At 40.6% G+C, this 18041-nt stretch overlaps 1 protein-coding gene across 4 annotated transcripts in view; it reads right to left on the reverse strand.

Annotated features, from left to right (window-relative positions):
* PELI1 (pellino E3 ubiquitin protein ligase 1) overlaps positions 1 to 18041 on the reverse strand; it is a 43967-nt gene that overhangs the window by 13760 nt on the left and 12166 nt on the right. The window contains exon 1 of one of the 4 annotated variants that reach the window (XM_057423369.1): positions 3627 to 3804. The exons of the other annotated variants lie outside the window; for them this stretch is intronic. The gene's annotated coding sequence lies outside the window, so the exon portion shown is untranslated. Of the gene's footprint in view, positions 1 to 3626; positions 3805 to 18041 lie in introns of those variants that run through there. 4 annotated transcript variants of the gene reach the window in all.

An 18041-nucleotide genomic window follows, 5' to 3' on the forward strand; every position in this document is an offset into this window, starting at 1 on the left:
AGCTCTATTACCAATGAAACAAAATTTCATCCTTATCCTCCATAAGATTTACATATTACTGTCTATACCTTCATCTTGATTTAAAACCCCATACTGCTCTTCAAACAAAGAAGTCACATTGAATAGTGCAGTTACGTGACAAAAAAACCAAGCAGGACCCAAGTTTGCCACCATCGATTTACACATTTAAGCTCTTTAGCACTCCAGTTTCCACTCAGCAATCTTGCAGCTGTAAGATCAGAAGCCAGATTCCTCTGAACACATGCACAGTATTTCAGTGCTGCATATTGTTTTCTACGGTTAAGTCTCATCCTTTTAAAGGCAAAGTCTTAACTTACAGATTTAAAGGAACAGAATACCAAAGTTAAAGTCACTTTAAGACACAAAGGATCTGTGCATAGTCTGTCAAGATGAAGATATTTACAAGCATGAAAGAAGGAAGAGGCAATAAATAGTAAAAACAGAAAACCAAACCAAACCCCCCAACAAAGTAATTCCCAGCAGAACAACTTCTTGTTTGATTATGAGTGCCCATCAAGTCCAGGTTGCCCGATTTCACAAGCAATACCAATGATGTTACTGCTGATGTCCACTGGTGCCAGCAACAAGGCATCAGCTCCTTGCATCACTATTGTTTCTGAAAGCTAAGACAAAAGATTGAGAAATCACTTCCTTCTACATAATGGTTGAATCACCACTGGAAAGTTACTCTCCTTTAACTGTTTTTCAAACAATCTTTCTGGAAGCTTTTATTAAAATATGTTTTACTGAAGTGATCACCTGGGTAAAAGAGGATGCAGAAGAGCATTTGTTTATCAACCATAGCTCCCACACTGCTCCCAGTTTCCAGTTAAAAACAAGCTCAGTTTTCCTTCATACATACCTGGCACTTTAAGTTCTGCAGGTTTTATATTCCACTTCTGAGATTAGACAGATTCTGTCTACAGCTTACATCCTTCACTGCAGACGTACAGGAAAGGCATAGGGATTAAGATGTTACGTGTTCAAATTGCATTGTCACTTTAGATCAGTAGCCCTGCTTAACCTTTCTAAGGAAACTAGACCATTTTCTCCTTTCTAGAAAAGGGAGTTTTTCAGTACACACACACACAAAAAGTCTTGGGAGTGTGGAAAATCAGCCTAGCCTTTTGCTTTTGTATAGCTTATTCTTTCCTTAGTATATACTGCTCGCCTTTTCTTTTATAACCTCTGAATAAGCTTAGTCATCCACTATACACACAAGACTGTCTTATGATATGAAAACATCAAAAATAAGACAACAAGGCCAAGCTCAGAAATGAGCAAACAGTCTCTCCTGCACAGGATACCAAGCATGAAATAATGCAAACAACTATCTGCTGCTGTGCCTTGAGAACATCTGTAAGGTCTCAGTAAAGGGGGCTTTCATTCTCATGAACAGAACGAAAGCATCTTTTTACCATGAACATTTGTCATTAGTAGGCTGGTCATCCTGGAAACAAGTCATGCAACAGTCACAGCACACACACCAAAAAACCAGCACATTGCCTGTAGATAACTTTCAAAGGGGCATTAACTTGACACACAGGAGCAAACCTACAGCTAACTTTTTCCAGTCTAAGAAACAGCAGCTTCAGCCTGAAACATCCAGTGTCCTGCTTCAAATTCTGTTTCAGCCCCAGAAGCAAGCCTGAGCAGTTCTCCGCAATTTTAGGAAAGTCAGGAACAGTGCTGCGAGGACAAGCAACCTCGTTCAACGAGCAAGGGAAGTGTTTTAGAACAAGACTTCTATTATAGGCACCTATATGAAAATCTCTTCTTTCTGACAGTACTCAAAAATAGCATTTCTTGTTCAGAACATGGGAAAAAACCACCTAAGCACAGGGGCCTGATTTCAATCAGACCTCTGCTAACTTCAGTCCTGCTATTGTGAACTGCTGTTGATGGGTTGAGAAGGTGGCTGGGTGTATTACACCTGGAAGATTTACGTAACATGTAATGATCCACTCCGACAGACTGACAAAAATCAATTCTGAAAATATTCCCCTGGAAAAAAATAATGAAATCCAGCATTTTTTTTCAGTTACAGAAAGTAACAGCTGATCCTCCCCCAAGGAAACCACGATAGCCTCCTACAGATTATACATGATGTAATTCAGACCGCATGTGGGAAGCTGAAAACATTTGTCTTTTAGCACAAGGTGTCTATTTTAAAACTGTCACTGCAATATTATCTCTAACCTTAATTAGCTGAGAAAGTTCTTCACCAGTTACAGAGCTACATTTACATGCAGCCTACACCCCCTTAACCACCCATGTCCTCCACGTCAGCTTTCAGGTAGTACCAATGACGATGCGCACAGCCGCGCACAAGGCACAGCTCCTCCGTTTGCCACCCCTGCAGCACGAGAGCCAAACCCTACAGGTTGTACTTGCTCCATTGGCTGAACTACCCGTGAGAAGTTACTCACACAAGCTGCTCAAGATTGATACGCAGCTTTCTGCATGGGTTTTTGGCTGTACTCACACTTTGGATGTTACTACAAACTGTACGTTTTGTTAAAAAGGGACACTTTTGATTCCATGCTCAGGTTACAAGATTATTTATATAGCCTGTGATGCATGAAGCCTTAAAACAATACAACAAAGGCATGCAAGAACATTAGGCAGTGCTATTGGCTGATGAACACCTATTTGTGTCTTCAGAGAGTGCCTTGCAAAAGTACAAGTAGGAAAACCAAAAAAAAACCCCTTTGTACAATACTGGTACAATGTGGCGAAAGTACAGGTCTGATACTGAGAACTTTGCAGTCAGGATTCCTTTCAAATTACCCTCTTTACTGCCTTCAGACAAATTACACAGTATTACCTTAAAAATAAGCAGCCTCAACTTTCATTGCAAGCCATTGACAGAAGCACAACTTCCACACACAGATGAAGAGTTTATACCGAAACAGAGGCATTTTATTTTTGAAAGGGCCATTACACAAATAGATGGAGCTTTTTATACTTTGATGACTGAGGCCAGGGAGATCTGCTGTCAGATGCACCTGAACTAGAACACAGAGCGGAGGACCCTGTGCCTGCAGAAAACCACAATGACTTCTTGTTCTACTCATCTGAATGTTACCGTTTTGCTTTTCACAAGCCTCCGACTTCCTGATGAGGCAGTTTCTGTACCAAAGCAGCAGCTAAATAGGTGTTTGTATTACACTAAAACCTTTTCACATAGCATACTACATCATATTGCAAAAATAGGGAATTACAATTACATTTAAAGCCTTTTTTTTGTTTAGGCAACCCAAATGTTTAACGGCTCTATGAGAAATTCCCCTTGGTATGATTCTGTTAGGCAATGGTGATGGCTTCAAGGCATCATGCTCTCCACCCTAAAACACGAGAAGCAACTAACACTTCTTACGAATATGAAGCATTTATTATACTGTGCATTTTGAATGTATCTTCCCATTTTAGATGGAAGAGCAGCCTGCAGACACACTGCCTGTGCTCTGATTCCCTTTCGACCACATCACTGAACTATCTTTCAGCTTCTCGCTGAAAAACACTGCAACCGAGCAAGCTTTCAGAAAAGAGGCTGAAACAAAGCAACACTAGAAGGGGAAAATGATGGCATGCAGAGCACTTACCAGTATCTTTTTGTCCCTCCAGCTTGTCAGCGGAGAAGGAAAAAAGCCACCCCTTCGATCTCGTTTAAAACCAGCCGAAATCCACCAACTCCTTTAAATCCCAGCAACTGCCAGACTGAGTGCCTCTGCTCTGTGTGCTTTTACTTAAGCTGTGGGTAGTGCCTTCTGACTAAAGAGGGGCTGGCTCTGCCTTGCGTAAGCTAGGTAAACACCACTGTGCCATGCACCATTGGCTGGAGTCAGAGCCTGCATCCTGCTCCCCGCTCCATAAATTCTCCATCTCTGGCCCCAAAAAGGAAAAAAGGAAGTGGAGGGTGTGTTGAGAATGATCCTGCAGCCCAATTTCCCGACAGCTCTGTAGATGAGGTTCTCTGAGAAACATCGATCTATTTCCTTCTCCGCTTCCCTTACATAACTGTACCCATGCATGCAATACCTTCATTCTTCTTTTATTTTTAATAATCATCGTTTATTAGCCCAACTTGCTTTCCTCACCTCCCACACAAAAAGTGATTTCTTAATGCAGCGAGAATTAAACCAGCACAAATTCTTCAGGCATTGCTATCCCTGTTTTCACTAACGCCATAGAAATGGGCACATGATACACCTGCAGACACCACCTCTGCATACTGGACTCCCATAGCCAACGATCCTGCTACAGCTCATTCCTGTAGGATGCACATTTGGAGAGGCAAATCTGTATGTGCCAGACCAGGCTCTGAGCTCATTTCTTACTCCACTAACATCAAAAATCACTGCATCAGACCAGTGGGTGGGATAATTTAAATGTCTGAGCCATAAAAAAGTGATCAAGTTGCCACAGCTTCTAAGTTACTGCCTTTTAGAACTGATCATGCAAGCATGATACAACACAGTAGCATAACCTTTACATCAAGCATTACATCACAGTTGTAGTGGTCCAAGAAGGTGCGTGTGGTTATGCTGGATCAAGCAACGTATACGCAGGTTGACAATTGGCATTTCCAAGTTCTATAGGTGACTACTGCTCCTGCTGCTCCTTCCTTGGCTTGCCACCTCCATTATTCAAGCACAACTTTATGGACTGGTGTCCCTGATTTGTCCATGTTTTTAAAAGCTGGTTTACCTGCTTGGCTGTTTTCCAGCAGGATGCATTTTCCAGTTCAGCTCACAGCATAGCCATGCAGTAGCACCAGCAGAACCAAAGGCAGGAAGGGGCAGCCACATCAGCTGGCAGCACTCAAAGCTAAGCACTGTGGAGCAAGGTTTTTGTTCATAATGCCATAACACAGTGTAAGCTGCAACTCCACGTAAGTCAGCTTCACTGCTGAGAACACGGTCAACATACACGTTTTTATCTCTCCTCAACCTGTACTCCGCATCAAACTTCCCCTAAGTAATACAATAAAGACGTCCTCATTCAGGATCTTGTCACCTACCTGAAAAACTGCAGCACACTTTGCCATAGGGTATTCTGGATAATAAAACTATACATAGGCTCAAAGACTCTTTTCTCCCTGCTCCTGTCATAGATTCCTAACCATAAAGATATCACTTTGTTCCACAGAAGTGACTGAGCTATAGCTGCTGAACACTGAGAAGTGCTTGGAGAAACACTGATGTACAGGGGCTCCCTTTTTCCTACTCTTCTTCTGGCTACTTCATACAGAGATCTGGTCATTGTCACGGCTATCAGATTACTAAACTGATAAAGGGTTTAGGGAAAAACCAAAACAACACACAAACCCCAACTATTTTAACCCAAATCATGTTGCTCATTTGTTTGTGGGTTTATTCTGTAAACCCACTAGGGCAATGCAAGTGAAAGGGATGGGAACCTTCTGAACCCATCTCATCCATAAAGCCAAAGATCATCAAGCCACATTTTGAGATTAAAGTTGAGCCCTCCTCCCTGCCACAAATCAGCAGCCTCACACTATCGGCACATTGATCAATCTAGCTTTTCCACTTGTAACTTGCAGAACCTTAAAATGGCACTTTTTACTGGTGTGGAAGAGTCATCCAACTCCACCTGCCCCATCACCTTCAAGTATTTTATACTTTGTCCTGGCCTATACAATGTTGGCAGCTTTAATACTGCTTAATCAGGGATAAGGGTTTGGTTATGCGGTTTGCTTTTCAAACAAAAAAACTCCACACACATCAGGACTGTATTAGTATCACTTAACACACAGATAGGGCAATGAGAGTACAAAAGGTGCTCTGTATTCAGGTATTTAGCTGTAGTGATAAGTTACACTGGCATGACCACTTCTAAGTTGCATTACTTTTCTCACACAAGCTGTAACACTTGAGTTGTACTGTACTTTCAAAAGTGTTCATTCTGAAAAGCAGAACTCAACACCAATTTGCTGCTAGAGTTCCTTTATTTTCTCATGTTACAGATGTCACTGCTCAGAGTCCAGGCTGATAAACTTGTGGCTTACTTTATGCTGCAGCCATGTAAGAATCATAGAATGATTAGATTTGGAAGGGATCTTAAAGCTCATCTAGATCCAATGCTCTGATACAGGCAGGGACACCTTCCACTAGACCAGGATGCTCCAAGCCCCATCCAACCTGGCCTTGAACACTGCCAGGGATGGAGCAGCCACAGCTTCTCTGGGCAACCCGTGCCAGAACCTACAGAGTAAACAACTGCAGGTAGGTATGCCTTCTACTGCCCAACCCAGCCTCATGCAGATAACAGTCCTTATCTCTGCATCCCACCTCCCTTCATGTTAGTGACCCACAGTACTCTGGAGCACAGCCTTCTGCTGTCAGAAAAATATACCACATAATGCCCTTGTCACAACTAATCATGCCCCATCCTAAAGCAGGTTTTTGAGGGTTTATTTTGCCCCTAGCCACAGTGCCTCTGAACCTGCAGAATTTGAACCATTTTGGTTCTCTGCATGTGTTTACTCACAGCCATGTTCTACTCATCTGTTCTTGTGTCAGCATTAAACCTTCCTCATAGTGAAAGAAAAGGACAATGATTTCCACTCCACAAAGTGCTCTGCCTTGAGGACTGGAAGCAAACGCCTCAAGCATGCTGTCACTAGGCAAGATATCTGATTTTTCCTGGAGCAGAGATGCTGCCAACCATGCCAGACTAAAACAATGAAATCTGTAGCTCAAGATATTGCTGCTAATTTCATGAAGTGATGCTTAACTGCAGGGGAGGTTCTTTCCTTGAAGTTGTTAGAGAAATAAAGGGCTGTATCGTCATGTTCTTCTATCTGACTCAGAGCAGATGCTGTACAGTTTGATATAATTACGTGATTTCACATGACATTCAAAACAGGCTTTGAAGAGGAATGCATTTCTAGCTGTATCAATTAAAAAGACTGCTTTGCAGATACGGGCAAAGGGCAATGCTATGTCCTCTAGCATGCAGGCAGCTGAGAAGCCTGAATGACAAGCTCCCCATCCTAGAAGTAACCTCATCAGTATATTACTGCTGAATTTGAGATGGACATTTTAAACACGTCTGTTGATAACTTTATTTACCAAAATAGGCAGGGAGCACAATAAAAACCACACACAGAAGTGCTTGAAATAGCTGCACAAGAGGGTGCTGAGGAGTGCAGAGTAAAGGAAACACTGCGAAGAAAGAGTGAAAACATGGAAGACGAGGATCTGTAACGGTCCCAAGGGGGAAATATATTTGTACACTTGATACTGAAGGCTGAGCATGCACTATACACCACCTTCACTATTTCCCATACAGTCAATGGCTGAATTCTGATCAAAGCCAATGAAAGCCAAAAAAGACAACTATTTCATGAGTTGCAAAGCATGAACATATTAGGGGGTTTCCAGAAGTCTAATCCAGGTGCTAAGGGGGAGAAGAAGGAAGATTACTGACTTGCCCTCCCCATTAATCTTTCACTGTGTTATGTCACATGTAATCTCTGTTCAAGGAGCTCCTGAGTTATACAGTTAATAAAGTCATACTACAGTGTTTTAAAGAGATTGAGGGGTGGGGGGGAAAGCAGCCTAAAGCCAGGAACATGTTATTTAGAGTATACAATAGAAATGCTAATCAAATAATCTGCAGGAAGAGGAGGAGGGAAGGAAATGACTTAATCCCCTGCACTACTGTGTGGTGCCTTGTGGCAAGAAGTAAGAAAACTCTTGTAAGGGCCGAGCTATAACAATGGACCTTTGTTTGCTAACAGCTTTCAGAGAAGAACATTTTTCTGCATCTCAAGTTTCTGTAACATGAAGGGTAGATGGTACTTTATGAGCTCTTCCAAACAGACCACTTCTGGAAGGGGTGGGAGAGGCTTACTAGCTTTGCAGGGCAGCTGAGTAAAAGACACAAGTAGAACCTCATGTTCTTAAGGCACAGCAAATTCTCCTTCAGACGGATTTGCCAACTCTAAGATGTCTGTCATCCAACAGCCATGCTGATCCTTAGGCAACTGTGGAGCAATTTGTCTCTGAAGCTGCAGTAGCCTAGTTACAGAGGCAACAAATCATCACACTGCAGAGGCATTTCCCATGACAAGTCATACTCTGCTATTAGACAAACCTAATGAGCATTTCTTACAGAGCCCTATTCCACCCTCGGATCTCTGTGTGCTTGCATCTTGGGTACAACAGGGAAGCCTTTCTTCTACTCAAGGACAGCATGTTAACATCAATGCATATCCCATCCTGCAGACTGGAAAAAAAAAAACAACCAACTGGCCCTCTGTCTTTAGTTTGATCTCTGCTTTAGTAGGCACATGTGGATTACAGCACTGTACCAGCTAAGTATTTTCAACTTCCTAGGGGACAGACCCCATCAAGAAGAGTGCATGCAAAATTCCCGATCCTTGGACTGAGAACGTACTTCAAAGTTAACCTTACATGAGCTGAAGGAATCTCAGGCAGGAATATAGAAATACTTACAGGGCAGTAGGACTACCAACTCTTATGTGCTTGCATGTTTCCAAGAGATTGAGTCAACCCCTTTCCTCATAAGGGACTTGACAGAATCACAGGGTAATTCAAGAGGTCATTTAGTGCAACCTAATGCTCAAAACAGGAGTTGGCTTCCCAGATATCAAGTTATAATTGCAAGAGACTGGGAGCTTTAAGTACGAAACAGCCTCTCAAGATGCTCATTCCCTAACGAAATAGGAAAAGGATACTGAATGCTGGACAAATGTAGATGACAAGCAGTCTTGCAGACCAGTCAGAAGCTTCATGTTTGTTCACAGCCTCCCTATGACTGATTCAGCATTCACTTAAAATAAAACCATTGGCAAAAATGACTGCAAAGAGCTTGCTGTAGCCACACCAAAGATTGTTTGGGCTGATTAAAACTTGAAGAGTGAGACCCAAAGCATACCCTATGCTTTACAACAGCTTCACAAGAGAGATGTGTCCCAGTAAGCAGCTCAGCACTGGCGCTACAGAACTCTATTCACAGCAATCCTTGCCCAAGACATTTGGGAATTAAACTGCTCTTAAGATGGTGTCATGGTTTAACCCCAGCTAGCAACTAAGTACCATACAGCTGCTCACACAATTCTCTTCCCCTGGTGGGATGGGAAGGAGAACCAGAAAAAAAGATAAAACCTATGGGCTGAGATAAGAACAATAGCTGAAATAAAGACATAATACTAATATAGTAATAATTGTTATGAAAAGGGAAACAACAGAAAAAGAGAGAAATAAAACTCAAAAAAGACAAGTGATGCACGCACTGATCAATGCCCATTCCATCCCTGTGCAGCAATCAGTGCCTCCCAGCCAACTCCCTCCAGTTTATATACTGAGCACGATGTGCTGTGGTATGGAATACCCTTTGGACAGTTTGCGTCAGGTGTCCTGTCTTTGCTCCCTCCTGGCTTCTTGTGCCCCTGTCACTGGCAGAGCACGAGAGACTGAAAAGTCCTTGATCAGGGTAAGTGCTACTGAGCAACATCTAAAATACAAGTGTGTTATCAACATTAAATAAAGGCTACATTCAAAAAAACACAGCACTGTACCAGCTAGTAGGAAGAAAATTAACTCTATCCCAGGCAAAAGCAGGACAGATGGTCCTTCGCCTGGCTTCTCAAGAACAGCCTGAAGCATCAGACATGCTGGATTCAGAAAAATCCGAGACTGAAAGGTTGATAGGTAAGGCATCATTCTGAAGAAAACACACTCGTTTCCGAAAGGTCAAGCTGATGGAAGCCATCTGCTCAGTCAGAAACATGCAGATGTAGTTGCACCAGGCTTCCTTCCAAGACAGTAAACTTGAGTTTCCCTGGTACCTGGAAACAGCTATTGTGAAAGGGTTTATTTCTTATTTTTAAGTTCTCCAGGAACATTTTTGGATCTTGAAAACTCTGCATGCCAAATACCATATCTGCAAGTTCAATTAACCTAGGCTACACACCAGCACCTACTTCCTCAAAGAACTGTTTAGCTGTATTTCTGTGTTATTTGAACAGCACACCTCCTGACTCACTGAGCTTCAGGTATTATGGTTTCCCCTAAATAAAGAAAGGGAGGCCCAATTTGAATGAATTTCTAAGATGTAGTTTTCCTGCTTGCAAAACTTTTAAGGTACCTTCTAGCAGAACTAGCTGAACCTGCGTTACCTGAAAGTTCTCGTTCCCACAAAGCTAGGTCGTTTGGCATGGACTTCTTCAAAGTTAAAACAGTCTCTAGTAGTAACACATCTTTGCTTCACTTTCAGTGATGAAAACATTACACATAGACAAGCAAAAAAAGGACAGAAAAACTATTCAGTTATAGTAATTCAACTCTAAGTGGTTGGCTCCTGTCCTCCACACCCTCACATCCTAGGCAAAAAGATATCTTAAGAGAGACAGCTTTAATACTGTTCAGTACCGTTTCAATTCAACTCCCACATCACACAAATGGCTATCTTAAAATAAGGCAAGTACCTTCTTACTCAGAGAAGTCATGAAGCACAAAAGCCAAGTTTATCCAATAGAGTTTCCCTCTGCTTTATCCTAAATTCTGCACCACGCTGTTACTACACTCTCGACACTCACCATTTCGACTGTAGTTTATTTGCAATTCCAATAAAAAAAGCACTGGATAACCTCTACACTGCTCTCTTCACCTCTGCATGTGAATCTTCCAATTCTATAGTTCAGACCTGAATATCTTCTAAGTCACTGCTAATAAATGCACTAGCTTACTATGTTCCTCCTCACTTCAAACTTTGGATAGTCTTCATATAAGGTACAAAACCTGTCCCTTTCTAAACATATCACCTCCAGCATTTACATATAAAAGCATATGACCTACATACTGTGGGATACCTGTCAGAGGTCTGCCTGCTCTCTGCAAGTCAAGTGTCAGGTTTTTATAGTGGCCTGATAGTATATATTACAGCCCTATACATAAGTTAATATATATTAATAACAAATATTTCTGACATTCAAGCATGTCTTTTGGGGAATATTTTAAATAGTGTTGTATAAGCTCCAGTACAGAACAAAGGTTACTTTAGGTAACAACCCAAGAGAACAAGAACTGATTACTTTGCATAAGCAGCAAGTTTCTAATACAGGTACACTGAAATACCTCCAGATACATTAAAAGCTCTCTCTTAAAGAACCAGCTTTCATGCTAATACAACTTGTATTTATACATAAACAGAAGCCAAACTTTTTTTTGCACACTTAAACCTTCCATGTTCATTGCCTCCTACATCCAGCAATTTAGGCAGGACAAAGTTCAACTATCTCCCCCACCTCTTCATGTTAGATCACTTGCCTATTTCCACTTTGTTACTGCTAAGAGAAAGAAAATCCCATGGTATTCAATTATATCTTTTCTTTATAATCCCATGGGCAATACATGATTTAGCATATCTAGAGAGGAGCAACACTTCCTACACTTTAATCCAATTTGGATAAGAGGTTTGCTGCTTATAAAAATAAACCAGCAGTTGCACTTCACCTCTGCATAGAAACTAACACTCAGCAACATAAAGGTCATTCCCAAAGATGATCTAGTTGAAGATGTCCTGCTCATTGCATGGGGGCTGGAACTAGGTGCACCCTTTGAAAGTCCCTTCCAACACAAACTATTCTATGATTCTATAAAGAGTAGTATGAATTCAGGGCTCGAATGACTTCCCTAAATTTTACTCTCCTTGGTTGAGACAAGGATGCAGTTTCTTGTTTACAGGTACAGGAGGGAGCTGCTAGGTACTCTTGGCTTTGCCACATGTGACTTTTGGCATTATTGTGCCAAATACATTCTCACACAAAAAGCCAAGGATAGAATACCTCAACCATGGAGATGGAGCTATACTACTTCTACAGGGACCCAAGAGACTTTGGTCTGACCATGTGGTCCAGTTTTAATTAAGAGCTAAGGAAATCATTACATTTAACATTTGACTTACAGTTGGATGCTTTCAAGGTTTCACTAGTTCCCAATTTGCTATGCATACAGAAAAAAAAAAAAAGTTACCTTGAAATAACAAAGTACCTAGCTGAAAATGGCAACTCTTAAGTTAGTCTGCTCTTCAGTTACAACCAGAAGAACGCCAATGGAAAAATACTTTCAAGTGTGTGGGTCATGTAAAATACATTTTTGAAACACACCAAAAGGTATTTTTGTACCAAGATAGGGGCAGGTTTGTGTTAAAAACAGCCATGATCTCCAGAATCTGTATGGCTTTCTCTCCTCTCAGAGTATGCCACTGAGGAAAGCAAAACCAGACAAAAACCTAGCATATGAAGACAGAATTAATGTTAAATTGGTGGAGTATGGGGATCCCGATGGTCACTGTCAGAATGCTTTCAAACTGTGCACTCAATGCTAGGCAGCATTAAAATGTTCAGCTGTGAGTTTTATGGCTTGCCCTTGCATTTTTAATGATAAGCTGCACCATCGACCCTTAATGAAATTACATTAGCAAGGCAGTTATTTGGCTCTTAGTAATTCTACTAGTGAGGAAAGTGCTCCTGAAGACAAAAATATTCATGTTCTTTCTTGATCCAAAGTCGGTGTGAATACAAACCTTCAAGATTTGGCCTAGAAATTTATAAGATTCCTAAAACTAAGGTTTGGGGACATGTCTTCAACTTATTTCTCCTCATCCAATGCATGCTAAACTTCTTTCCCACATAATATTCTTAAGCAAAATAGCTCAATAATTTCTTCTAAAAACCCTACATGCTTAAAGCTGCATATTGGCTCGACTGGTTCCCTGGAGGTACAGCTCGTATTTCAAAGTTAACTGAAGAAGCCTCAAACCAAGTGTAGTTCAGCATTCACAGATTGGGCTACATTTGTATTGGCACATGCACAAGAAAAATCTACATCTCTTTCCCATTTCAGGCATTTCTCTGAGATGCAAAGATAAATGCAAAATTATCTTTAACACTTGCAAACTCACTTCTACAATTACCCTGGCTTTGCACTTTGTACCTGCATGCACTGAGGGGCAGGCTTTAAGCAGTAAAGAACTATTCATTTTCTCTCAAAGAAAACTTTTTCCATTCAGGAAATAGGAAACACTTTTGGGGAAATATACTGAAAAGAGCATATAGTCACAGGTCTGACAGCACCAAGACTAAGCAATTTTTAAATAGCACCAGACTATTCAGAACACAGCAGTACTTTACACAGTTTCGAAATCAATTTCACATGATTTACAGCATGCACTTATTTATTAACCAAAGTGACTGGTTAATATAATACAGACTTCTATCCTTCTGAATCCTGATAGAGGTTGAGAAGTTTCCACTTTAACTCATGGTGTGCACTCCCAACACCCTACCAATAGACTACTGTTTGGTTATCTTCAAGTCCACCTCTGGGTACCAGAGAAACCTTAAATCCTGTTTTTCTAGCATAGCAAAGTAATAATTAAGGATGAAGGAGCTGTTTCACTTGCCCTTTTTTAGTCAGCTGTTCAGCGCAGACTGATTCATTCCAAGAAATCTGGCTCTTCAGAAGTAGGCTTTGCAAGGTTTAGGGGTAGAGCAGTCCTCTCAGGACTGACATTGTTTATGAACATTTTACTCAATTACTAACAGCTGCTCATCCTGAGCACAGTGGTGCCTCGTTCCACACGCGTTCAGGAAGGTTTGTACACGTCCTGCTCGCATTCAGTTTGCTGCTTGTCATTAGTTAATGTCCTGCTTAAGGATGTTTCACATCACCCGTTTGTGGAGCAGAAAAGCAGCACGCAAAGGGCAACACACTGCAAAGGGCATGAAGAGTCATAGGCAACCAGCTGGCACGTGTTACGAGGTTACAACCCAGACTCAGCAGAGATGTCTGACCACATTCAAGCTCCTGAACCAATGCAAATCCAAAGTACAAAATCACACTTAAGGAAGCCCATACAAGTAATTAACAATACAACAGACATGCTAAATAAACTAAAGAACTACTGGTATGGCAAATTGATACTGAACAACCAGAATGAGTTTATGAAGTGTCAGACGAGTGAAACAAAGTCTGTGAGTCTGTCAAGCTGATCTGCTGAGACAACTAATAGGCAAGTTGCTCCCTTCAGCAGCATGTATTGCCTCCATGCAACTTAGTGGCAGACATTTGGAATTTTGAAAACAAGTTTTCCAAGCATGCTCAGTCTCCCTTCAGCAACTTAGTTGTAGAAGTAGCTATAGAAGTAATGTATATTATCTAAACATGAAAGAAAGACTTTCTCTGGCTTTGCAGCCACTGATGTACTTAAGCACTTCAAAACTCTGACGCCATTCTGTACTTTCAGCATTTCTCCGATGGAAGCGTGTGAATTACATGTCCCCAAAATAAACTCTGAACTACATAAATAAATACAACACTGTCACAAGCTCGCCCTCCTGTAGTCTCTCTTTTATAATACTTATCCCTTGTCCGTAAACATGATTGTTAGGACAAAAACATGTGAGGTCAGCAGCACCAAACAACTCTGAAATGCTATCAATTCTATGAAACATAACACAAGGAGTGCATCAGCTCCAATAATTTTCTTGGCATTTTCCTTTTAGTAACCACATTCAAGCTGAGGCTTTTTTTACTTATTAGAAAGGGGGCACTGCATTATAATGCAGAGAAAAGAAAGAAAAATAGGCAAACACAAAAAAACTGTCTTCTAAAAACAGTCTACACTTTAAAACCAATCTGTGACTTAAGCTGTTTAATTTGAAAGCACAGTTTAATAACATGGTGGGAAAGAACTGGTAACATTAGATGCACAGCTATATAATTTTAATTATATTTAAAAATCTAATGAAGTTACAGTAACTACCTCATATTAGAAATTTTTTTTTTTTAATTACTTGAGAAGGATACAAGCATCACAGCCAAAATACAAGAGCACAAATGTTGACACAAAGCTGCAGTCCTGAAACTCACCCAACAAGAATCGTGAGTTATTGCTCAGCACCTGTGGAGCAAAGCACCACTTCTGGGAATAACTGCATGTTCCCAGTTTTGCAATGAAGAGTTATTTCTTACTGTTTCTGGTATTAAAGCTAAGCATGCTCATATTTGCTGCACTGGGGTTTGCAAAAGTCCAGCTGTGGGAGTAAGCATGTATTAGTTGTTGCAGGTCTTTTTAAGAACAAGATTGAGCTTAACATTGAAGTGTTCAGGAATTCCTGAGCTTCTTTTTATATTCAGACCTGTCTTTCCAGGTCACCCCCCCCACATTCAGCAAAATGAAAAGGTTAATACAATCACAGTAAATGTAATTTCCATCCTAACATCCTCATGTTACCCATTCTTTATGAACAGATTTAAATATCAGTGTTTCCCAAAGTTGCGGCATGGGGCTTATTCCGTAACTTTTGATAAAGAAGTCTACTTAAAATATAAAATTCTGACAAAAAAAGAAAAAGAAAGGCTGCAATCCCTACCCCCAAAACAATACCACTATAGCTGCGCACACTGAAACAGCAAGACCTGTCTTTACCTGCAAAAATAAAGGTCCCCAATACAAAAGTTAAGCAAAAATAGCAGAAGACCTAATACAAAGGGCATTGAAATATTACAAATAACAACTCTCAGTGAAGTGGCAGCCAACTGAAATCAAAGCTTGTAAGAAAATCTTTCTTGTTAATCAGAAGCAACACGGAATCTCTGACCAGAAATGCAGAGAATAATCTAAACCAGCTCCAGCATACAGACAACTGCATCCTTTGACAAAACTTCAGCCTTTCAGATAACTGCTTACAAACTCAACATGCTACAAAGATGGTTTTTACTATGGAACAAATGAAGAATCTCTTAATTTTTTAAAATGAAAATACAAATAAAAATACTCCTCGCAGCCTATAAATTTAGCCAAGACTGGAACACTGCAACAAGATCCTCTTCTTTAAGTGTCTTTTTAAAGCATGCCAAAGCCATTAGTTAGAAGGATAATCTAAATAAAGTCATTGTTAAAAAAATAAAACTACATCATACCATGCCTGAACAGCCAAAGAACTGGTCAGGGAGGAAGGATTATTTCCTGGCACAGTAATGTAGCAACAGACCAAGTTCTCCCTCTCTTTTTATTATTGTATTAAGCCTTCACAATGTTTCACAAAAATAAAACTGAGGTTCGTAGCTCATCTGTTGAGCAGATGATCATTTCTATAGAGCAGCAGGACTTTGTTTCTAGGCGTACAGTGCAAATATCAAAGTAAAAACTTACTTAGCAAGAAAAAGAAACTAAAGTCCAGCTTCTGGTTTTGTTCATCTACCAGGTCACCTCACCAAACCTGATACCTGAGCCTAATTATGCAGGTGCAATTAAGGATTCAGCTGCTTTGAAGGCAACTGAATTAACCAGCGTAAGCGAGATTGCTATCAGCCTACCTAAGCAAGACTGTACTAGAGCAGATCTGGGCTGGACATGTAATTTAATTCACACTCTGATTTCTGGAGAAGCCTCAGACCTTCAGGATAATTACAGTGCATCAGAGACAATGCTCAGTGTCAGTTATAGCATTTAAGTTGTGTACTGTTTGTCTGACAGAGATGAAGCACTCAAATGTGAAGTTACCTTCCAGCTTCTCAAACCATCAGCTTCAACTTCAACTGTGTTCCACAACTCTTAAGGAATGACACTCTTAGTGAGAGGTTTTTTGCTTATACACAAGTATTTGAGCACTCAAGTTCTCTCTGACCCACCATTTTTCATTAGATAGAAACTTCTTCCTAACAGATGAGACTCTTGAGTTGGTAAAACAAACCCCTAACAGCTACACTATTATTAAACCTCTAGACCACACTGTACTATCTGTTGAGCTTCACCTTGAAATGCACTGGCAGAGTTAACGAGTTCTGAAATAAGAATTCACTGATGATAGAAACTTGACAGAAAATTGAGAGGCACAGTGGAATACATAGCTGATCAGAAGCTGAAGTAAATATGCAGCACGAATTCAAGTCAGCAAACTCACATGAAATAAATAATGAAGTGTCTTCTACATTTATAATGTTTTGGGCTGTTAACCACCAATACTGACTGCTCATAGCCAATTTTAGGACGTCGGCAATTGAAACAAAAATAGCAGCCATTGAAGTACTGATACCTTTGATCATGAAAAACATTATTATGATTAGCATCTTACGACTATTTGCTCCAATCCCCTGAGATGTAAAATAAAACTGTAAACATTTTCAAAGTTATATGCCAAAAGACTTCTCACTATTAATCACACCCATTATACTTGAGGTTGTATTCTCAATTTCACTCTCATTAACTTGGTATGAAAACTGGCCCAAGCAAGGAAAAGTTGATGCTCTCGCACCACCACATTACTACCTTGGTACAAGCAATAGCAAGGAGAAAGCAGCTGTTGTCCTCAAACCAGAGGGCTAAGGAAAAAGAACAAGTCACAGATACGTTCACAGACAAAGTTATGGAAAGCAATGCAAGAATTTTAAGCCTACCACATGAGAAAGGTATATAGTCAGTCTAATGACAAACTTAAGACACAGCTCCCTGTTGGAAAACTCCTTGTTTCTCTAAAGTTAGGGAGAAAAGTCAGCTTATGGAAAAACTCTGGCAGGTCTGGAGAAAAGAAGGGTACGGTGCTGCACAACTCAGATCTGGGGTGGGAGTTATATGTATTCACAGCCCAGGGAGATGGGAGAGAGAAGGCATCGCTCTCAGCAGGCAGTAATAACTGGGAAACAACCTTCAGCAGAAATCCAACATTAGGGCATGAGAAAGTACAATTTGGTACAGCTTAGGAGGCCTCTCTCTAATATAATCGTCTGTAGTTTTGTAACAGCTGGGAGTGGTTGCTGTATAGAGATGCTGTCCAATAATCAACTTAAAGCATTCTCTTTCCACTTTACAAAGGACATTGTTTAGAGAACAAATACTGTTACAGACAGTAACAGCAAGACAATACCAACAGCTTGTATTGTTCTACACTTGTACTTCTAGCAACTAAACTCAATCAAAATCTTGAAGAGGTAAATAAAAGGTCTATTTTAAGGGAATTCTAG

This window comes from Pezoporus wallicus, unplaced genomic scaffold (genome assembly GCF_028554395.1).
Source record: "Pezoporus wallicus isolate ANWC-B61680 ecotype Strahan unplaced genomic scaffold, APGP_CSIRO_Pwel_v1 contig_4191, whole genome shotgun sequence".
NCBI classification, from domain to species: Eukaryota; Metazoa; Chordata; class Aves; order Psittaciformes; family Psittacidae; genus Pezoporus; species Pezoporus wallicus.